Source organism: Danio rerio, chromosome 6, assembly GCF_052040795.2.
Source record: "Danio rerio strain M-AB ecotype USA chromosome 6, GRCz13ab, whole genome shotgun sequence".
Lineage (NCBI taxonomy): Eukaryota > Metazoa > Chordata > Actinopteri > Cypriniformes > Danionidae > Danio > Danio rerio.
In genome coordinates, this window is record NC_141026.1 from 52,915,001 (window position 1) to 52,939,670 (window position 24,670).

At 35.6% G+C, this 24,670-nt stretch overlaps 1 protein-coding gene across 15 annotated transcripts in view; it reads left to right on the top strand.

Annotated features, from left to right (window-relative positions):
• The window catches only part of LOC147836507 (uncharacterized), a 193,972-nt gene that overhangs the window by 71,732 nt on the left and 97,570 nt on the right, over positions 1 to 24,670 (top strand). For 8 of the 15 annotated variants that reach the window (XR_015494191.1, XR_015494188.1, XR_015494192.1 and 5 more), the window contains exon 3: positions 16,132 to 16,201. The exons of 3 other annotated variants lie outside the window; for them this stretch is intronic. The gene's annotated coding sequence lies outside the window, so the exon portion shown is untranslated. Of the gene's footprint in view, positions 1 to 11,892; positions 12,031 to 16,131; positions 16,260 to 24,670 lie in introns of those variants that run through there. 4 more of the 15 variants (XR_015494190.1, XR_015494196.1, XR_015494197.1 and 1 more) reach the window with 3 other exon arrangements.

Consider the following 24,670-nt stretch of genomic DNA (forward strand, 5'->3'; position numbering starts at 1 on the left):
CTAGATTTTTCTGGAGTATAATCAAAAGAAAGTGTGAATCTGCTTTGCAAAAAAGTTTTGGTGAAATTGCATAATCTTCCCACTTTAGTGAAAAGCTGAAAATCAAGTTGGGCATCACGGTGGCGCAGTGGGTAGCATGATCGCCTCACAGCAAGAAGGTTGCTGATTCGAGCCTCGGCTGGGTCAGTTTGCATTTCTGTGTGGAGTTTGCATGTTCTCCCCATGTTCTTGTGGGTTTCATCCGGTTGCTCTGGTTTTCCCCACAGTTCGAAGACATGTGGTATGTGGGTGTTTCTCAGTTTTGGGATGCGGCTGCAAGGGCATCCCCTGTGTAAAACATATGCTGTATAAGTTGGCAGTTAATTCCGCTGTGGCAACCCCGGATTAATAGAAAGGCACTAAGCTGAAAAGAAAATGAATGAATAAATATTTTCTAACATAATTATTGGGTGTACTATATACAGTGGTGTGAAAAAGTGTTTGCCTTCTACTTCTTATTTATTTTACATGTTTGTCACACTTTAATGTTTAAGATGATCAAAGAAATTTAAAGATTAGTCTAAGATGACAAGAACACTCATCATGCAGTTTTAAAATGTTTTTTATTAAGGGAAAACAACATGTAAATCTAACTGCAGGCCTCAATTTTCTCTGTTTAGGTAAGTGTTCGTGACTCCACTATAAGATACAGACTAGTCAAAAAAGGGTTTGGCAGAGTTTTAAGTTAGAAAAACAATGCTGAGCAAAAATGACATAAATGCTCATCTCTGTTTTGTCAGAAAGCATCTTAATGACCCCCAAGACGTTTCGCAAAATACTGTGTGGACTGAAAAGACAAAATAATGTGTGTCCTATTATGTGTGGCGTAAAAGTAACACCGCATTTCAGAAAAAGAACATCATACCAACAATAAAATGGTAGTGTAATTGTCTGGGTCTGATTTGTTGCCAACCTGGAAAACCAGGGCATACACACTTACACTATGGAAAATTTAGCTTACCCAATTCTCGTCTTTGGACTGTGAGGGAGACCAGAGCACACACACGCGAACATGGGGAGAACATACTGAAATTACAACTGCCTTAGCCGGGGCTCAAACCAGCAACCTTCTTGCTGTAAGGTGACAGTGCTACCCGCTGCACCACTGTGCCACCTTAATTCAATTACAGTTGAAACCAGAAGTTTACATACACTCTAAAAAAGTGACATAACCATTTTTTTTAAATGTCTGATGGTAATACATACTAAACGTTATCTATTGTAGGTCGGTTAGGATTACCTAAATGATTTACTGCCAGATATGCTAAATGATTACCTAAATTACCTAAATGCTAAAAGCCGGTATAATGAGAGAATTTTTTATACATTTTTAGGGTGCTTTCACACCTACACTTTTGTTTCGGAACGTATCTCGTTTGCCCAGTTAGAGCGGTTCGATTGGCATATGTGAACAGGGCAATCGCGCTCTGTTCCGCGCCAAAGTAATCGCTCCGAGATCGCTTGAATGAGGTGGTCTCGGCTCGATTGAAACGAACCCTGGAGCGGTTCGATTGCAGTGAGAAAGCGATCCGATCCGAGCGCGGTTATATCACAGTGTTTATGGATATGTAATAGGCTTACGCTATATGAAGAGAGAATTATGAGTAGGGCGGGAAGATTCGCGAGTCTCCGGATGCCCGCAAACGAGTGATGATCTCCCGGTAATCTCGCGTCTCCCTCCCGGTCCTCAAATAGGCATCGTCGCGCACCCTTCTCACCCCTCCCCACCGCATCTCTCCTCAGACACGTCGCGCGCGCACCCTGTCAATCACCACCAAACCACCACCTCTCCTGACAGCTTAGCGGGACGCTGCAAAATAAACCCTGACACTCTGACCAATGTAAGGAGAGTTTACTCGCACGTGACTTGTTTTAGCTCTTTTGGTCCGATTAGAAACTTTGCAGTGTGAAAGTGAACTGCTCCAAGAGCAAAGAGCAACAATGTAACAATTGTAATCTCTGTTTCGGAACAACTGAATCGATTCACAGGTGTGAAAGCACCCTTAGACAGTCCTTGGTATTTTTTAGCTTTGCTTTTAAACTATACATTTGGCCAAATGTTTTGGGTATCCTTCTACAAGCTTCTCACAATAGCTTGTAGGAATTTTGGCCCATTCCTCCTTATAAAATTGGTGTAACTGAGTCAGATTTTCAGATTTTGCTCACACAAGCTTTTTCAACTCTGCCCACAAATTTTCTATAGGGTTGAGTTCAGGGCTTTGTGATGGCCACTCCAAAACATTCACTTTGTTGTCCTTAAAACACAATTAAACTAATTTGGCAGTATGCTTAGGGTCATGGTCTGTTTGGAAGACCCATTTGTGGCCAAGTTTTAATTTCCTGGCTGATGTCTTGAGATGTTGCTTCAGTATTTCTACATAATGTTCTTTTCTTATGATTCCATCTATGCTGTGAAGTTGACCAGTCCCTCCTGCAGCAAAACAGCCCCACAACATGATTCTGCCGCCCCCATACATCAAGCTTATAAACTTTCCCCTTTGTCCTCCAAATGTAACACTGGTCATTATGGCCAAACAGTTCAATCTTAGTTCCATCAGACCACAGGACATGTCTCCAAAAATGTGTCTTTTTCCCAGTATAATTTAGCAAATTGTAGTCTGTTTGTTTTTTGTTGATTCTGGCTTGTTGATTTTCCCATGTTGTCACTCAAGGAAGCAGTTTGTTTGAGGTTTTCCTTAAATGCTATTCTACAGTTGTGCCTCCAATTAACTCAAATGTTGTCAATTACCCAATCAGAAACTTCCAAAACCTCGACACCATCATCTGAGCTTTTTCAGAGGCATAACAATCTTATTGTATGTAAACTTGACCTTCAGGACAAGTTATAACAATTACTCAAAAAAATATCTCTCATGATTCTGCTATTAAGCATAACAGAAAGAAATGTGATGATCCTAACTTACCTAAAAGAGAAAAAGTTTAGTTACATTACATAGAGTTTTTTAAATAGTTATGTGCCCTTTTATACAGTGTATGTAAACTTTAGGTTTCAACTGTACATAGCACAGAAATAAACATTAGTTATATTATTTAGGCTGGATGGCTGTAACGCGGAGACTGACATGGAGGGATCCATTATGCAGTATTTATTAATCACACTCTCACTTAAACATTCAATACGTACAAAGGTGCGAACACACAACAACAGTAGCAGTAAAGGTCGTAAGGCTGGCGGCTGACAGACACAGAGTGATTTACCAGACATGGGTCAGAGGCAGGCGGCGTGATTTAGAGTCCATGTATCAGGCTTGGGTCGTGGGCAGGCAGCGAGTATCAGAGTCCGTGTAACAGGCTTGGGTCGTGGGCAGGCAGAAGGCAGAGCAGAGTCAGAAACGGGTTGGAGTAATGCACAGGAGATCAGGCAGGATATAACGCTCAGTAATGCTGGCCGGGGCTGAACAAGACTTCGCACTGAGGGAATGTTTGAGTGCGGCTTATAAAGGGTACGTGGGTCATTAACTGGAATGGGAAACAGGTGTGCACGATCAGTGTAAGTGGATGATGTAATGTTAGAAGTCCTAAGATGGCGGCCTCTGCTGGCCAGCGAGGGGAATGACTGGGACAGAGTCGGTGACAATGGCAAAGCAGCTTGATTTATTTTGAGATTATCCTGACAGCTTTATCCTGGTTGCAGTTGTCTAAAATGCTTTGAGTGTAATGTTATTTACTTGAAAACAATTTTTTAAAGGTCCCGTAAAGTGTTTTGAAATGTGCATTTTGTTATTCGAGGTTTGAAGTAATCACAACTCATACAAGAACACAGGGCTCCTCCCCTTTCTAAAAACAGCCAATAGCATTTTATTTATATCACAGCTTCGAAAGTGATAGTTGTTGGGCGCTAGCACATCAAATGAAAAGCAAATGAGATCCATTTGAAGGGGGCGGGGCATGTCAGATACTAGAGAGCATTTGATTGGTTGGAAGATTTGATGAGAAACTGAAATATGTGGATGTCAAAAAAAACGGATGATACATTGAGGTGGAAGTATCAAATTGCTAGAGTTGGAAGTTTGTATTTCCTTTTGCAGCTCACTAGTTTATACATATCCCTAAGACTAGCATACTGGTACTGACATTTAATGAAACATACTAACGTTAACGTTTAATTAAAAACATTTTTAATTTCATGGGGACTTTATTTACATTTTGAGTTATAAACAGCCCACTTCTTTTAATTGCATACAAGTTTTAATTGAGCTTTATTGTTTATTAGTACTACAATCCATTTCATTGTATTAAATTAAGAAACATTTGCATTTATGTTTTATTTGCATTTTAAGTTAAAATGAAGATTTCAGCATGGATATAAACTAAACTAAAAAGATATGTCAATTCTTTCTAATCTCTCCCATGGCTTAATTGATTTAGTTAACACACTGCAGTGGTGTGAAGTGATTATCTTTTCTTGCAGGACGACAAAGAAGAGTCACAGTTTACTGTGTCCTTGAAATAATGCTGCTGTATTCTAAGGTGCGCATGAATGTTATTATGCAGGCCTTTTAAGCAATTAAACATTCAAACTCAGACAGTGTTATGTAGACATATAGAGTGTATTTAAACTTCTGTTTTTTTCTTGATCTTTCACTGATCTTCTTTCATTCACTCCATAATTCAGCTTTTCTCCTTACTCTCCTCTTTTCTCATTCACGCATATGTTTAGAAAGCGCTTCATTAGCGACAGGATCAAGTGAAGGTTTCTAATTAGTGTGGGAGAAAGAGAGAGAGAAATTTGAGATTACAGAAGCCTTTATTGGAAAAAAAAACCCTAACCAAGACATTTTCAATTAATCAGCACAGTATCAATTCTGTAACACCAAACAAACAATAAGATCATTCTAGTACAATCAAACCAGTAGAAAAGTTTAGAAAAGGAAAAGTATCCTAAAATAAAGTTCAACGATTTTACACGAGATCCTTTTTGTACGTTCTCAAAAATGGAAGGTACAAGAGCTGTCACTGGGGTGGCACCTTTTTGAAAGGTACATATTTGTACTTAAAGAGTCCTTATTAATACCTCAAGGGTACACATTAGTTCCTAATAAGTACAAATGTGTACCTCTTGACATTTTTTGGTACTAATATATACCTTTGAGGTACCAATATATACCCTATGAGTACAAACATGTACCTTTCAAAAAAGGTACCACCCCAGTAACAGCTCTTGTATCTTTATTTCTGAAACAAGATCGGTCATAGCTTTGGAAATACTGTAAATCAATGAAATCCCTAGATTTCACAGAGTTAAACAAACTGCTTCTAACTACACACTAACTTTTCATCAACTTTGTGTTTTTTAGTGTTAGGGGAGCGTGGGGCACAAAGTAACGTGGGGTTAAATGAAACACAGAGTTTTAAGGTATTTGGTAAGGGTTAACCGTGGCATGCTTCAGATGTTTTCACCACAGTGTGGGCAGATGACTTCCTGCCAATTATTGAAAAAGTTCAGCAGAATTTGTATGAGAAACACAGGAGAAATTATTTTGCAGCATAAAAGTATTTTTATTATAGTCAATATTTTTTCATTTAAAAAAAAAAATCTGTGAAAGTATTTTAGTGAAATATTATATTGTTGTTGTAATTACCGTCTTCTAGGCTAAAAGATGAAACCATTTTGAAAGCTGTAAAAAACTCAGTGACTGCCAGCCGGGTTTTTACAAACCAGCCAGTCCCTTTATTATTCTGGGGTCGCCACAGCGGAATGAACCGCCAACTTATCCAGCATATGGTTTTTGCAACGAATGCCCTTCCAGCTGCAACCCATCACTAGAAAACACTCATACATTCTCATTCACACATATACACTATGCAGGCCCGGATTAAGAACTCAGGGGCCCCTGGGCACATTGTCTTGTAAGGCCCCCTACCTGGCCGCACCCCTATAGTTGAATTTAAAAAATAAGAATAATATAATAATTTTTAAATAAAATGAATCTATAATTTGTTGCACACAAATTTAAATAAATGCTATATAGTACATATGTATTTATAGTCTACAAAGATTTAACTTATTTTTCAAAGCATTAAATAAAAATACAAAAAAAAAATTATATATATATATATATATATATATATATATATATATATATATATATATATATATATATTTATTTATTTTTTAATTTTTTAAAGGTTTTTTTAATGTATTGCTTTTACAAACTTATAAAGCATATTATTGCCATGGCATATAGCGCACAATGCTTCTCCAATCCAGTTCTATGAATCTGAGTTCTATGAATCTGAGTCTTTCATAATACAAACACTGATTTACTGTATCTCCTCCTCTCCCTGTATTTTCTCTACTCTTCTCGTGATGAAGACTTGATTATAAACCTAAAAGTATCCGAAATCACACACACTATACCTCTTCTCTCCCGTCTCTTTCCTCTTCTGGGCCTTTCTCTCTCTCCCTCTCTGTCTGCTTTTCTGTCTGTCTCTCACACGATGAATCCAGTCCGCGCTGCGCTGCCGTTAGCCTCCTCCGCCTGGTTAATGCTAGCTTCTCATCATTTAAAGTTACAATAACGTCTTCTTCTGTACCCTCATTCTCCTGATCATGGGTCTGTTTAAAGATGGTGTGTATGGAAAATGCCTCAATGAAGATGCCTCCTCTCCTCTTTCTCTCGCGTTTGCTAAATCCACTTGTCCACTCATTTTTGATGTATGACAGATATAACGTTACACTACAGTCCGCTCAGTTTAGTGCGGGTTATTACAAAACTGACGTTTCCGCGCTTGACCAATTACAGCATTCTGTTTAGTTAAAGAAAAAAATGCAGTTTAAATATAATAATATTAATGTGTGATCGCGATTTTTTTGCTCAGAGGAAATACAGTTGTCTGAGCAATATAGTTTTTGCAGAGAGGGAGGCACCTACAATAAGGCTAAACATTATTAAATACCCACGAGACATTTGTGACTTTATATCACATTTGCATCATTTTTTAAAAATATTTCCTTCCTTATAAAAATAAATATATTTCCAATCTGATATGTAATGGGGAGAAAAAAAGTAGCACAACTTCAGCTGATGGTGGATTCGAACCGAGTTTATAATTTATCGCGCCAAAAGATGGATATGTGCGCCTTACAAGTGCGCCACTGCGCCTGTAGTGTTTATTCGCTCTTCACTCATCTTGTCTCTATCAATCAGGCATCGATGGGCGTAAACCCTGAAAAGCTTATTCCAACTAGATGCGCTATTTGCAATTAGCCAAAAAAAGACACTCCGAAATTGTCTTTTTTTCTCCCCCCTCGCAGGGGCCCCTAGTGCGCACGGGCCCCTGGGCCTGTGCCCATAAGGCCCATTGGTTAATCCGGCCCTGACACTATGGACAACTTAGCTTACCCAATTCACCTGTACCGCATGTCTTTGGACTGTGGGGGAAACCGGAGCACCCAGAGGAAACCCATGCGAACACGGGGAGAACATGCAAACTCCATACAGAAATGCCAACTGGCCCAGCTGAGGCTCGAACCAGCGACCTTCTTGCTGTGAGGCAATCATGCTACCCACTGCGACACTGTGTCGCCCTCTTTAAAAACTTGCTTCAGCCCCCCAAAAAAATCTACCATAATTTACTCTCCCTCATTTGGTTTTAAACATTCTATAAGTTTATTTTTATGTTAAACACAAAATAAAATATTTTGAGGACTGATGTTTGGGACACATCGACTTATATAGTAGAAAAAAAATTCAATAAATCAATGGGTCCCAGTAACAAGCATTCTTCAAAATATCTTCTTTTTGCATAAAAAAAAAAAAAAACTCTTAATTTTTTTTTTTTTATAAGCTAAAAGAGCTGCTTCTAGCTTTCTGTTAGAAAGTCTACTTCTAAAAGAAATTATTATGTACCATTAGGGCATACAGTACATGTGTGTGTACGCGAGGGAGATCCATCTCTGATTAAATCATGTTCCAGCTATCACACCACCTGTTCAACACGTCCTGACTCTCACACACCTCATTACCCCCAATATGGCCATTACATTGATTAATCACGAATGTTAATTGAAATATGGATCTAAAGCCTGCGACGTATAAATTAGAACATTTAATGAGCATTAGTGGCAGTGGAAAAAGTCTCAGCAGCGTGAGACGCAATGAAAGCTGGAGCCCTTCACATTTTCTCCATGACAGAAGAAGAATCAATGGTCACATTATATGAGATGCTTTTGACATTTTTAACACCTTTGCTGCTACTGAAGTATGACATTGGTACTCCTGGAGATGAGATTTGATTGTATATGTGAGTGAAGAGTTAACTATGTAATTAAAGGTGTATACTGTAGGTACAATCACCGGCCACTTTATTAGATACAAGTACCAGGTTGGACCCTCTTTTGCCTTCAGAACTGCCTCAATCCTTTGTGTTGTAGATTCAACAAGGTACTGGAAATATTCTTCAGAGATTTTGGTTCATATTGACATGTCAGCATCACGCAGTTGCTGCAGATTTGTCGGCTGCACATCCATGATGCCAATCTCCCGTTCCACCACATTCCAAAGGTGTTCTATTGGATTGAGATCTGGTGACTGTGTAGGCCATTTCAGTACAGTGAGAGTGTACAGAGTACATGTTCAAAAAAACTGTCTAAGATTCGCCGGTTTGAGCCCCGGCATGGCCAGTTGGCATTTCTGTGTGGAGTTTGCATGCTCTCCCCATGTTGGCGTGGGTTTCCTCTGGGTGCTCAGGTTTCCCCCACAGTCCAAAGACATGCGGTACAGGTGAATTTTGTAGGCTAATTTGTCCATAGTGTATGAGTGTAAATGAGTGTGTGTGGATGTTTCTCAGGGTTGGTTTGCAGCTGGAAGGGCATCCGCTGCATAAAAACATGCTGGATAAGTTAGCGGTTCATTCCGCTGTGGCGACCCTGGATTGATAAAGGGACTAAGCCGAAAAGAAAATTAATGAATAATAATAACCATTTTCTTTCTTCTTAGAAAAGGTATTTCTTCTGGAATGTTAATTAATTAATTAATTAATTAATTAATTTTTTATCTGGGAAAAATACCAAAACTATTCAAAGTTTAAAAGCTTTAATTAATTAATTAGGTAAAAAATACCCAAACTTTTCAAAGTTTAAACAATTTTATTTATTTATTTTTAATAATTTATCAGGGGAAAAAACTATTTCAAGTTTAAAAGCTTTTTCTTTCTTTCTTTCTTTCTTTCTTTCTTTCTTTCTTTCTTTCTTTCTTTCTTTCTTTCTTTCTTTCTTTCTTCCTTTCTTTCTCTTTCTAATTAATTTATTCATTTATTGGTTTATTTATTTATTTGTTTATTTATTTACTTATTTATTTAATAATTTTTTATTTTTTTATTTGACTTATTTATCAGGGGAAAAATACCAAAACTTTTCTAAGTTTAAAAGCATTTATTTATTTATTTAAATTTTTTTTTTTATTTATTTGTCTGAGGAAAAAGACCAAACTATTCAAGTTTAAAAGCTTTTATTCATTTGTTTGTTTATTTATTTGGGAAAAAATACCAAAACTATTCAAAGTTTAAAATATTTTATTTATTTATTTACTTACCTGGGGAAAAATACCAAAACTATTCTAAGTTTAAAAGCACTTATTTATTTTTTTCTTATTTTTTTTATAATATAAAATATATATTTTTCAGAAAATCTTTAATTATAGTCTAAACTTTATTAATAGTTGAGTTGATAGATAATTAAAAAAATATTGGATTGATTGATTAATTTATTGATTAATTGATTGATTGATTGATTGAAGTGAGCATGCCTCCTCAAACACAAGGCCATTACACCTTTATCCCCCTCCTTTAATAAACGATTGCAATTATGACAGGATAAATAATACAAAATAAAGCTCCAAGGCTCTTAATATGCTGTCATGCTCAGATGAAGCCCTCTTCAACTCATAGACCTCACGATTCATCCGAGTAAACATACGTGTGTGTGATTTGATCTAGCGAGGGAGACCTTCTTCAGTTTGAGATATTGGATGGTGAAATATTCATGCTGCTCCTCAGGGTTGTGAAACAGCTGGACGGCCGCCAAACTGAAACTAACAAGAGCAAACATATTGAAAGGAAAGGCAATGTTTTATTAATACTCAACTGGTCTCATCTGATGAAACACATCACATACAAATTTGGGCCTCCGTTTTTTTAATCACACACCCGACGAGGATCACCTGTCATAAACCTCAGCTTATTAGAGTATCAGAGTCAGGCGGAATAAATAAGAAAACTCCCGCAGACTTTAATTATGCCAGTAATAATGCCAGAATTCCCATTTGTCTTGCTGTAATTCCAGAGCTGAAAAATGGAGCGTATGTGTCTGGAGAAAGCCAAGATTTACAAGTGCTCCTGATGGTCGAGGTGGAGATTTATTCACCCCCAAACACACACACACACACACACACACACACACACACACACACACACACACACACACACACACACACACACACACACACACACACACACACACACACACACACACACTCACACACACACACTTCGGACAATGAAAGTTTAATGCATCAGAGGCTGTAAGGCAAATGACCCTGCTGATTACAAGTGGGAGTGTGTCCACATGCACACACACGCATATGGTGAGGTGGAAGTAAATCAAAAGCAGAATGAATAGCCTGAGGTTATAAACAGGACTCATAACTTATACAGTGGCATAAAGTAATAACACACACACAAACAGAAATTACTGATGATCTAGGTGAAGTCCAACACCTTCGGCATATTTCCCAATGTCACTCTTCCTGAAATGAAAATCCGTCAAGGAGATCCACAGCACTGGGCAGCCGTCGACATTTCTGTTGTGGAATGAGAGATTAGATGATGAAGCTATTGGCCAAAATTTGACTACATTTTATTACATGTGACCCTATGAAGCAATCTTATATGTAGCATGGCTGTACACAGTGCATCCGGAAAGTATTCATAGCTCATCACTTTGACCTCATTTGTTTATGTTACAGCCTTATTCCAAAATGGATTAACTTAATTTATTTCCTGAAAATTCTACACACAATAACTCATAATGACAATGTGGTTTTTTAAAATTGTTGCAAATTTATTATAATTAAAAAAACCTGAAAAATCACATGTACAGAAGTATTCACAGCTTTTGCTTTTTTTACTTTGTTGATGCACATTTGGCAACAATTACAACCTTAAGTCTTTTTGAATATGATGCCACAAGCTTTGCACACCTGTCTTTGGGAATTTTTGCCCATTTCTCTTTGCAGTAACTCTCAAGCTCTATCAGGTTGGATTTGAAGTGACGATGTACAGCCATTTTCAGATCTGATTCAGAGATGTTCAATAAGATTTAAGTCTGGGCTCTGGCTGGGTCACTCAAGGACATTCACTGAGTTGTTGTGCAGCCACTCTATTGATATTTTGGCAGTGTGCTTTGGGTCATTGTCCTGCTGGAAGATGAACCGCAGTCTAAAGTCAAGAGCACTCTGAAGCAGGTTTTTATACAGGATGTCTCTGTGCATTGCTGCATTCATCTTTCCCTCTATCCTGACTAGTCTTCCAGTTCTTGCTGCTGAAAAACATCCCCACAGCTTGATGCTGCACCACCATGCTTCACTGTAGGGATGGTAGCCTGGTGATGAGCGGTGACAGGTTTTCTTCAAACATAACGCCTGGCATTTACTCCAAAGAGTTCAATTTTAGTCTCATCATACATGAGAATTTGGTTTCTTATGGTCTGAGAGTCCTTCAGATGCCTTTTGTGAAATTTCAGGCAGGGAGTGGCTTCAGTCTGGCCACTCTACCATACAGGCCTGATTGTTGAATTGCTGCACATATGGTTGTTCCTCTGTCTCTCCACAGAAGAACGCTGGAGCTCAGACAGAGGGACCATCGGGTTACTGATCATATAATATGAAGGTCAATAGTTACCGATTTGCAACATTCTTCAAAATATCTTCTTTTTTGTTCAACAGAGGAAAGAAACTCAAATAAATAAGGGTAAGTAAATGATTATTTTTGGGTGAATTATCCCTTTTAGTACGTTACTTCTCAAATGATGATTATTAGAAATAAATGTGCTAGTGACCACATATAAAATCTTGAATTTTAGATATCAATTATGTAATATTTGGCAGCACTGTGGCTCAGTGGTGAGCGCTGTCGCCTCACAGCAAGAAGGTCGCTGGTTTGAGCCCTGGCTGGGTCAGTTGGCATTTCTGTGTGGAGTTTGTATGTTCTCCCCATGTTGGCGTGGGTTCCCTCTGGGTGCTCCGATTTCTCCCACAGTCCAAAGACATGCGCTATAGGGGAATTGAATGAACTAAATTGGCTGGAGTGTATGAGTGTGAATGTGAGTGGCGACCCCTGATGAATAATGAACTAAACAGAAGGAAAAGGAATGAATTAATAATGTAAATGTTTTTTATATCAAATATGCAAGTTCGCTACAGTATTTTCTAAAAATACTCGATTGTTTAACCCAAATTTGGGTGAAATATAAAATTTTTAAATCAATTGGATTTGTTCATGTTTTGATCTCTTCCTACTGTATATCAACACACATCTATGTTGTGTTTGTTAATTTTTTTATGTTATCTTTTTTTCTCTTTAAGATTCTTGGTCCCACTTTATAATAAGTGGCCTTAACTAATATGTACTTACATAGGAATTAATAGTTTATTACAATGTACTTATTGTGTAAATACATGTATTTACTGTGTACTTATACTTGATTAAATACATGTATGTAATTACAACTGCAATTACATTTATAAATACACTTTTGACCATCCCTTATACCTTAACCCACCCTTAAACGTAACCATACCACCAAACCTGTCCATAACCCAACCTGTATCCAAACTTAAAAGCACCACAAGTATTCTCAAATACATTATAAACACAGTAAAGTACATTGTATTTTTTTTTTTTTGATGTATGTACATAGTAGTTAAGGGCACTTAATATAAAGTTGGACCAGATTCTTTACATCTGGTCAGATTACACTTAAATGGACAGTTCACTCAATAACAAAAATTCTGTCATCATTTACTTTTCTCTATCATTTATTTTCCCTCATGCGACTTTAAAGCTATGAGTTTCTTTATTGAACAAAAAAGAAGATAATGTGAAGAATGCTGGCTGCTAGCACCTATTTACTTTTGTTCTCCTAAGCCGATGAGTTCCAACTACTGACATTCTTCAAAATATCTTCTTTTGTGTTTAACAGAAGAAAGAAACTTATAAAGGTCTAAAGCCACATGTGGAAAATTAATGATGAGGTAATCTCAATTTTTTGGGTGAACTATCCCATTAATTCCTACATTACTGAGAGCCTCCTTTACATCATCTAAGCAACAGTTGTTTTTCTTTTAACTAGTTATAGGAGCAGGACAGAAAGGCAAAAATAAAACCTAATCAGATGAAAATTTACATTACAAAACACTATTTATCATCAGTTTCAGATGACTCTTTTGAAAGGCAGATCTCCAGACATGGACACGGCAGCGTTTAAAAGTCCGTCAGACTGGCAAATCACTGACTAACAGACTGTTTGAATCCCTTTATAAATGTGACAGACACTGATGCGGTGCCACAGCCAGACACTTATCTCCAGACTGAAGGAGACCTTTTAAAATGTGACGGTTTTGAATCGCATCTGTCAAAACTGAAAGGAGAAAATTAAGATTTCATCCCCGTTGAGCATCAAAGATGGCATTAACCTCAACTCAGCTTTATGCAACGCTAAAATACTGCTTCAGAAGCCCACAAAGAGCAGATGTGTTTTCATGGAACATAAGACGTGTTTATGAAATCATGTGATGTCTTTTGAACATTACACAACTTCTTTTTTTGATCTAAATGCACCCTGATTTAAAACTGATGTGTGTGATTTGTTCAATGTTTAAATGTTTCAAGAGGAAGCCATTAAAAACACTTTTAAAAAAGCTTGCTATCCAAAGAATAAACAAACAACTAAAACAGTTAGAAAATTATGAAAGTATGAATTTATTTGTTTGCTGGATATTAGGGACCCTATCATACACCCGGCACAATGTAGCGCAAGACGCAACGCAATTGCTATTTGCTACTTTCACCTCGGCGCAAGGGTCATTTTGAGGTGTTGCGCCACACTGTTTAAATAGCAAATGCATTTGCGCTCGTATATGCGCCTATAGGCGTTCTGGTCTAAACAAGCAGCTGTGTTTTGGTGCGTTGCTATTTTGAGAAACTGTAAATTGTCTGATCTTTAGACCAGAACAAAGTTGATCTATTGTTTGGCGCAAAGTGCGCCTGGCTTACACACTACAAACAAGATTTAGAGCAATACACAAATATCTTTACATATGAAAAAGATATAATATATTAAGGATATATATATATATATATATATATATATATATATATATATATATATATATATATATATAATAAGGATATATATAGGATATAAATATAAATGATTAAAATATTACAAAAAATATTAATTTCAAGCCTACATGAATTTAAAAACCACTGCCTTACTTTCTTCATCTCGGGAGGCCTTTTCAGTTCATTCAATTTGCTTATGTATAATGTTATTATTATTAGCAGTATTATTTATTATATCCATGTTTATATTTGTTTTATTAAAAACAAGCTAAGATTTGTCCACCTGTCAGGTTTTAGATCATATGGGGCACAGCAGGTGTATTTGGAAATAACTCATTTTTTTGAACACACTTCGTTATCAATGTTAATTTATTCGTTTGCTGGAAATTAGAACTGAATTTAGAAATAGTTTGGAAACAAATCTTTGCGCTTAACAAACAAAATTAATTATTTATAGGCTAATTGATGTTTGTGCGTAAAGGCTTCCCTATCCACGAGAGCAAAAGCGAAAGTGAACTTACTTTACATCATGTAAACAGCAAATGCGTTCATGACGCGACGCAACTGGCTCTTAAAGGTAATGGGAGATGAGACTCTGATTGGTTTATTCTCAAAGCACACCTATAACTCATTAAGAAAATAAACTCAACCCTTTTAGACCATGCGCCGCGGAGCAAAATGGATTTTCCCGTCCTTAAATTAGCAAGTATGGATTGCCCTGAAAGCGTTTGCGCCCTGCGCTTTGCGTTTTGCGCATGGACCGTCAAAATAGAGCCCTAGAACTGAAATTAGAAATAGTTTTGAAACAAATCTTTGCTCTTAACAAACAAAATTAAACATGTAGGCTAATGGATGTCTTTAGTAGAGAGCGTATAACACCGTTTCTTTATCCACAAAAGTAAAGGAGTAAAGAGTAAAAGTAAAGAGGCTGAATGGAGGAGGCTCGTTCTTTATCCTCATGCTGCAGATTTAAGTAATTTCTCGCTAGTGAATCGTTCAGTTTTTCCACTTACAAGTCTGTCATGTAAAAAGGAAATGCACCATGGCGTGATCAACCGACTCTTAGAGGCAATGGGAGATGAGACTCTAATGCACGTTTAATGCACGCTATGTGGATCTTGCCTAATTACCATAACCTGCCAAGTTAACCTCATTAACCTAGTTAAGCCTTTAAAAGACACAATCAGCTGTATAAACTACGTTACGCTTAAAACACATCCGTAACTCGCTAAGAGAATAAGCTCAACTCTGAAAGACCATGCACCAGGGCGCAAAGCCTATTTTCCCATCCTTAAAATAGCAAATGTGGATTCGGACAAGTCCTGCACATTGATGTGCAAAATCTCAATTTATGTTGAACGTCAATGTGTAATAATAATAATAAATAATAAAAAAAGAAAATGTTTTTGTTTTGGCTTTATGATCACCAGCAGTGTTGCCCTGGAGTTCATCTCCTGATTTCACACAGAGCTTCAGAACATGGACTATTTAAGAACCACTTTAAGCACAAATCTTGCTTGTGAACATTGCAAGTGAACATTACAAAGCATTTTGCTGGTCTTGCCTTGCTGTGTTTTTGACCTTGTGGTTGTTTAATGTTTTTGATTGTTTACCTCCTGCCTCGACTCTTTCGGCTGTTTTATTATTTACCTTTTGGATTATATGTTTATATGTTCGACCCTAGCCTGCCTGATTACTCTAATAAAGCTGCGTTTGGATCCTACCCAGGTCGTTATCCTCCAGTTCATTACAGACAAGCAGCAATAACAACTGACCAACGAATGAGACTGTGGATTTGGTGAGTTTCATTTCACTTTTATTTCTTCAGTGCAACAAGCAAGTGTCAGAAACATAAAGTGGAATGCCAAAAAAGTCTAAACCAAAAGTGTGCACAAGATTTTAGAGCTCTTATTTAGCCACATTATAATTGGAAGAATTTTTTCAAAATACAATTAATTATTTGTTAAATTTAGTTTTCTGCTCATGAAGAGATTGTTGCACTTTGTGTAATTTTAGTACATACTAATTTTAATTAAATCATAAATAATGGTCCACATTTCTAAAGGAAAAACACCAAACAGAGTTTTTTTAGGTCACATGGTGATCTTCTTTTTCTGGATATTAAATGGTAGAAATAGTTATATACACTAAAAAACACAGGGTTAAAAACTACCCAAATTTGGTTGTTTTTAACCCTACTGCTGGGTAAATATGGGACAGAACACATCAGGGGTTAAATTAAACCAAGTAATTGGGTTATTATTTTTAACCCTATAAATTGGGGTTTTCTACCTAATAATTGGTTATTTTTACTTAAATAATAAGTTAATTTAATCCAAAAATGTCTGCGAAAGATGACCCAGCAATTGTGTTGTTTTGACTCGGCATCACTGAAGTATGGTGGGGGATGTGCAGCTTTGATTACAGGTGTACAATAGGTAGTAAGAAATTATTTCTTTCAGAAAGGTCTGATTAAGGGCAGGAATCTCATTTTATTCATCTGAAAACACAAAGAATCTGTGTTTATGTTACACTTTTCATTGCATTTAAGCTAATTAGTACACAATATGTGGTATCCCAGTCAACTCCTGCTGTGAGTTGATTTGACCCTGGGTTCAAACTACCCAAGACTGTGAAAATAACCCCCAAAAAATACCCAAATGCCTCTGACCAATATTTGGGTAGAAAAAATAGCCCAATATTTTTTTAGAGTGTAGTCTAATAAATCTGATAAAAACTACCTTTTAATAATCATAAAAAATTCAACTAAATATATTATTATTATTTTCAGTCAGAATCCATTGTTTTGGTACTCTAGGTCCTGTATCCTGAGTAGTGATCACTATTTTCACCGTTTAATTTTTTTCATCTATTTATTTTTTTAAGTAAACTGCTGTTCCCAAACAAAAAGCATTACCACTGATATACAAATTGTTTTTTTATGATCATAAACTAGTACTACTATTTGCGATTCAGCTCATGTTCCCTATGAAGTATGCATCCTCTATATGCTAAAACCAATAATTACACTGGCGAACAGCCTTTAAGTTTAAATGAATTTGGAAAAAATCCATCCATCTTCATGATCAGGTTTGGTCTCCTCCACCTCCCATGGCGCTGTGCTCCTCTTTAGCCTGCGCAGGGATTAATTATTTTCATTCTCCATAATTTGGTCCCAACACCTGTGAGCAATGAGGACAGCGAAGTCTATAATTACAGCACTCCATCATCCAAACAAGGTTTCCACCCTTAAATCTAGCGCGATGAAGTCGTGATAACGGAGGAGGCTGATGTGTGTCGTGGGAAATGTTAGAGGTTGATGGCTGTTCATTTAAAGTCTTTCTAATCACTCTTTTATTGACGTCTTTCGCACGTTGGTTTATTTCGGTGCGTCTGGAGTTTTAGGCTCAGAGATGTTTGATGGAGGGCGATCATGAAGATAGAGGAGTTTCTAGAGTATCTGTGTTGATGGAACGGAGGTTGAAATCGCTTATTAAAATGAATGTATGATTGTATAAGCTAATCGGATATCATTATGAAAAAGATTGAGATTGATTTGGAGCCCTGAATATTAATTTAATTCCTTCGTTTGTCACATATTTATAAGTATTTCATTTGACTTAATTGTAAAAAATGGTTTTGAATGTTTTTGAGCGCACTGAAAATGTAAAGTTTGCTTTTGAGTTCAAAATATTATACAGTATCACTGAACAAGCGATCAAATAGCAGTTTATATATCTATATACAAAACTTGACAATAACTTTTTTGATCAACAGCCACTCTGGGATGCGTTTCCCAAACAACGACGTAACTCACAGCTGAACTATCATAGTACGATGCATCGTTTAGGGAAAATAACGATGTAGTGACGAGTGCTTCCCAAAACCTGTAGTTTCTCTGTTGCAGATCCAACGCTTGAACCATGTTAATTATAATGTAAAACGCCCATAATGACTTTAATAAATGATTCAATAAATGAACAATAATAACAAAGTGTGGTCAAAATACTGAGTTATATCTAAACACACATCCTGTTCTTATGCCCCATATGGTGATGCAAACGTCTCCAGACGGATGGACAAATCTAAACTTCTTTTTATTAAAACAGTTATAAATATGAATATAATAAATAATACTGATATAATAATAATAATAATAAAATTAATGATAATAATAATAATAATAATAATAATAATAATAATAATAATTTTCAATTAATAAAAATGAGGAGCATTGCTCAGATATTTTAGTTAATGGAGAAGTAATAAATATTGTTGATCATTTTAAATATTTAGGTATAATTATTGACTCTAATTTAAAATTTAAAAAACACATTAAGAAGGTTTCCAAAAGTGCTAGAGCAAGCCTGAGGATTTATAGAAACATTAGGCATCAGTTATCTATGGCTGCTGCTAAACTTTTTAAAAACACAATGATTTTCCCTCACTTTTCTTAATGTGCTACAAGCTGGTCCCACACGAACATTACAACATTAAAACCATTGTATGTCATACATAAACAAACAGTTAAAATTTTAGCTAAAAAGCCAAGAAACTATCATTCCAACTGTATTGCACAACTAAAATTACTAACATTCAATTGTTTCTTATTTTATGCTGATGTGTGTTTAATGTATAAACTATCTCATGATCTTGCCCCACCACCCCTCAAACAATGTGTGATTGTCGGCAAGGACAATATAAGACAGACTAGGTCATCTGTTAGAGGTAATTGTTCAGCTAAACTTAAGAGCTTTTGGACAATTAGTTTTTTCAGTTAAAGCAGCAGAATGATGGAATAAAATACCAGTGTATATCAGAGAGAGCAGCACTTTTAATCATTTTAAAACTGTTCTTAAAATTTTGCTTAAACAAAATCAAATATGCAGTCACTGATTTGATTAAATTTTATTGACAAATGCTGTATTGTATTTATTGTACTGTAAGTGTATATTGTATTGGTTATTATTGTTAAATTTGTTACTTCCTGCCCAGGGACTACAGATGTAAATTAGCTTTATAGCTAACTCTGGCACATGTCATGTTGTACATTGTCCCTGTATAAATAAATAAAATAAATAAATAAAAATAATAACAACATTATACAAATGCAAATTGTCATGAATAAGCTGAAAAAAACCCCCCGACACGAAGAAGACGTGGAGCTAGTGGTTTTTATATTTATGTAACTAATAATTTTTGTAACAATTCTTTATTTTTTTCATATGTAAAGCTATTTGTGTATTGCTGTACATCGTGTGTATCACTGGCGCAGTCCATTTCAGTTTTTTTCAAAATAGCAATGCACTAATAATTCAGACCAGCACGGCCGTGAGTCCACAAAGTGGTGCAAATGGATTTGCAATTTAAACAACGTGGTGCAAAACACAAAAAATTACAGTTGCGCTGGTCTGAAAACAGCAACAAATCATGCAATACATGTCTTGTGCCATATTGGGCCGACTGTATGATAGGGCTCTTTGTCTTTCTAAATGCAAAAAAATATGTCAATAAAGGGGTCTCAAACTTACAAACGAAACAGAGACTTCAAACCATTTACATTAAATTCTTCCTGTACTAATTTGTGTCTATTTTCATTCATCTGACGGAAATGTCGGAGAACAATTCGAGCCAGAGTTGATATTAGAAATGAGCGAGAATTTCCCCGTCTTCAGAGGAGCTTTCTCTGTTATATGGCTGTGCTGTAATTCAGGATCATTCAACAGTAGACTGTGTTGTTTTCATCTTTGTTGACTCTGACAAGTCGCACTGTGTTTGGAACAAATGTATTGTTAGGTTGTCATCAATAATCCACTCCACAGCAGTACGGAACAAATCAGCCGACAATACAGAGTCTAGAAATCAAGCGCAGTGTGTAGTGTGCAACTTTAGACAAGTCTTTCCTTTGTAAAGCACACTGAAAATTCACTCAAGATGTCATGTTTGCAGCTTCTCATTTTGAGTTGACAGCTGCAGCTGATAGAGGCACAATCTGACAATCAAACGTCAATAGTGGATGTTCTTCTGACCTCTATTTTGTCTGTTTATTTCCAATAAGAAGGTCATGTGTAAACTAAAATGGGCATCTGTGTGTCAGGATAATTGGACATTTTTGAAACTCATTCTTTAAATGGCATTTGCATGTCCAGAGTTGTCATTTGTATATTATTACACGTCAACAAATGCCCTTTTGACAGCCTATTCAGTGTGAATTCATGACTAAAATGACCTTCGCATTGATGGTGATTTGCTGAAATGAACTGATCAGTGGTTTGCTGTCAATATCTATGTTTCCATCAGTTTTAGATAAAAAAAACAATGGATAGAAATAGATGTACTAGATGTACAGTTGAAGTCCGAATTGTTAGCCCACCTGAATTATTTTTTTCCCCAATTTCAGTTTAATGGACTAAAAATCCAATTAAAACAAAATAATTTTTTAATAAACTGATTTCTTTTAACTTTGCCACACATGACTCTACATAATATTTTGCTAAATGTTTTACAGCATAGTATACAGTGTAACATGCAATTTAAAGTCTTAGGTTAATTAGTTTAATTAGGCAAGTTAGGATAATTAGCAATTTATTCTATAATATTATATAATATTCACCTTAAATTTTTATTTTTTTTTGTAGCCAAAATAAACAAATCAAATTTACTCCAGATTAAAAAATATGATAGGAAATATTGTGAAAAATTCCTTACTCTGTTAAGCATCAAAATAAAAAAAAAATAATAAAATTTCAGAGGAGGGCTAATAATTGTGACCCCTCGAAATCCTTTTCTTCACTTCTGGTCACATGGAATGTTTTTAGGGTGGGGCTATCAGGGGGTGTCTCATTTCTGCTCTGCCTTCATCCATTTGTTAAACTTCTTTCATTTTATTAGCAACAATCCAATCAGTTTTAAGTAGTTGTATGTCAAATTATGTGTGTAATGTGACATACATCAACTGTTTTTTTCAGTGGGTTAACTTACATGTATTAATTGTTCACACAAATTATTCACTAAACTAAAGTCTTTCCTTCCTTCACGCCTTCCTTCCTTCCTTCCTTCCTTCCTTCCTTCCTTCCTTCCTTCCTTCCTTCATTCATTCATTCATTCATTCATTCATTCATTCATTTTCCTCTGCGTTAGTCTTTTCAGGGGTCGCCACAGGGGAATGAACCACCAACTTATCCAGCTGCAACCCAAAACTGGGAAACACCCATACACTCTCACACTGACACTCATACACTAAGGCCAATTTAGTTTATGACTTTGGACTCTGGGGGAAACTGGAACTGGAGCACCCGGAGGAAACTCACGCCGACACGGAGAGAACATGCAAACTCCACACAGGAATATATATATATATATATATATATATATATATATATATATTTTTTTTTTTTTTTAATTGACTGTTGAAATCAGAATTATTAGCCCCCTGTTTATTTTTTTCCCAATTATTATTTAAACGGAGAGAAGATTTTTTTCAACACATTTCTAAACATAATAGTTTTAATAACTCATCTCTAAAAACTGATTTATTTTATCTTCGCCATGATGACAGTAAATAATATTTGACTAGATATTTTTCAAGACACTTCTATACTGCTGATTGTGTCATTTAAAGGCTTAACTAGGTTAATGAGGTTAACTAGGCAGGTTATGGTAATTAGGCAAGATATTGTATAACAATGGTTTGTTTTTGTCAAAAAACAAATTGCTTAAAGGAGCTAATAATTTTGACCTTGAAATGTTTCCTTAAAAATTGAAAACTGCTTTTATTCTAGCCGAAATAAAACAAATAAGACTTTCCCCTAAAGAAAAAAATATTATCAGACATACTGTGAAAATTTACTTGCTCTGTTAAACATCATTTGGGAAATATTTTAAAAAGAAAAAAAATTCTAAGGGGGCCAATAGTTCTGACTTCAACTTTAAATATTATTATTATTATTTTTATCCTAAACTATTGTATGCCTCCAGATTCAATTCAAATCAATTCAGCTTTATTTGTACAGCGCTTTTACAATGTAGATTGTGTCAAAGCAGCTTCACATAAATGGTCATAGTAACTGGAACAGTGTGGTTCAGTTTTTTAGTGTTTAAGTTCAGTTCAGATCATTTGGTATGTACAACACATTAAAATTGTTCTCTTAAAAAGGCTTTATTTTGTTTGCTGTTCACAATTATTACACTGGAAAACATGAGAAGGGCGTTTAAACAAAGAAACTAAGCCTTACACAGCATTAGAACAACTATATTTTCATCTTGCACATCAAAAATGTATACACTCACGCAGATTTGTTTTAATGATAAGAAGACTTGAATAAACAGTACACAGTTATTCAATAAATTTGGTAACATTTTATTTTAAGGTCTTTTTAATGCATGTTCAATGTAATTACAGTTATGCATAATTACATGCAACTAACCCTGAACCTCACATAACTTCAAACCTAACCATATAGTAAGTACATATAAATAATTAATATTAGTAATATTACTACGGTAGTTAAATGAATAGTTAGAAGGACACCTTAAAACAAAATGCAACCAAAAAAATAAATAAATAAACCGAACTAATGGACTAGTCTCAGTGCACACAATCTCAGATGCTGTTTCAGTCATTCAGTTGTTTTATGCCTGAGCTAAAGTCTGTCATCAAAATGATTCGGCTCAATGACCTGACAAGATTGTGTTTCCAAACATCAGGCATCCGAACACAAAGGAACATGACAGTGTTTTTATTGCATTTGTCATCTGCCACTCGGAGATGCAAGTCATTTATTATGAAGGAAATAGAGCTACAGTGGATTTTCCGCTTGCAGCAGCGTTCATTGTAATTATTGATCATTTGCATTGTTCTCAGGAAGTGTCATTCATCTTCTTTGAACACATTATTTTTGGATTTTTCATTCCAAATAAGTTTATAATCCATCTTTGGATGGAAAAGGATTCATTTGATTTATATCCATCATGAAGCGATTGTTTTATAAAAGTTTGTACATGCTAAAGGGCACATTTTTATTTCATATTGACTTATTGAACTTAAAGTGTCTCTTTAACAGCTTGACTCCTTTAAACAGGCTAGTTGTCAGAAATCAACACTTCATCGGAAAGGAAACTTGATAAAGAAGTGGCTAACACAGATAAATGTCAATAGATCATCCCCCAGTAATGCGCTGTAGTAAATCTGCTCAAATCCGTTTGGATGAGACAATCAATTTGAGAAGTAATTAGCATCCCAATTAAAGTTATTACATTGATTCTCATTATATATCAATTTTCCACTCCATTCTCTCTCTCTCTCTCTCTCTCTCTCTCTCTCTCTCTCTCTGCTGTTGGAGTATCTAATGAAATAAATTGAAAGTAATTGATAAAATAATTAGGCATCATTTAATATGTCAATTATCCAAACGTGGAGACTTGTGGGTATTTCTTCCTATTAATTTTTCCTCAGCGCTAAGGGATTATGTGAAAGCATGTGCCAGTTTTTGGAAATCCCGCTACTTGTGAAGAGAAAATAATCTGAGGATTATGTAACTGACAAATTTCATGCCAGAGTTTTGTTTTAAAGCTCTGGTGGTGTGAAATCGCAAGCTGCGAACTTTCAAAGATGAAAGATTAATGTTGATCTCTGTTTTGTTTACTTTCTGTGATGATTCCCCATCCAATAACTATTGATTGCATATTTCACGGCAGTAGTTTTACACTTTGTTCTCTTGTTAGTCATGCACATTGGGGGGTTTGAGCATTTTCTACCTTTGGGTTTGTATGCAGGGAGCTGCTGGAGATTTTTTTCTGTCTGGTCTGAGTGGAGAGACGGCTGTTTGATTCTATTTCACTGAAGTATTTGAGAAAGCGTTTGATCTTGTTGAAGACAGGGTTATCGAACCTCAACCTCACTTGCATTTGGACTGCATCAATTTGAATCACATTTGTATACATATTTAAAATTATATATATATATATATATATATATATATATATATATATATATATATATATATATATATATATATATATAGCTGAAGTCAGAATTATTAGCCCCCCTTTGATTTTTTTTCTTTCGTTTTTAATATTTCCCAATTTATGTTTAACAGAGCAAGGACATTTTCACAGTATGTCTGATAATATTTTTTATTCTGGAGAAAGTCTTAGTTGTTTTATTTCGGCTAGAATAAAAGCAGTTAATCATTTTTAAACACCATTTTAAGGACAAATTTATTAGCCTCTTTAAGCTAAATTCTTTTTCAATAGTCTACAGAACAAA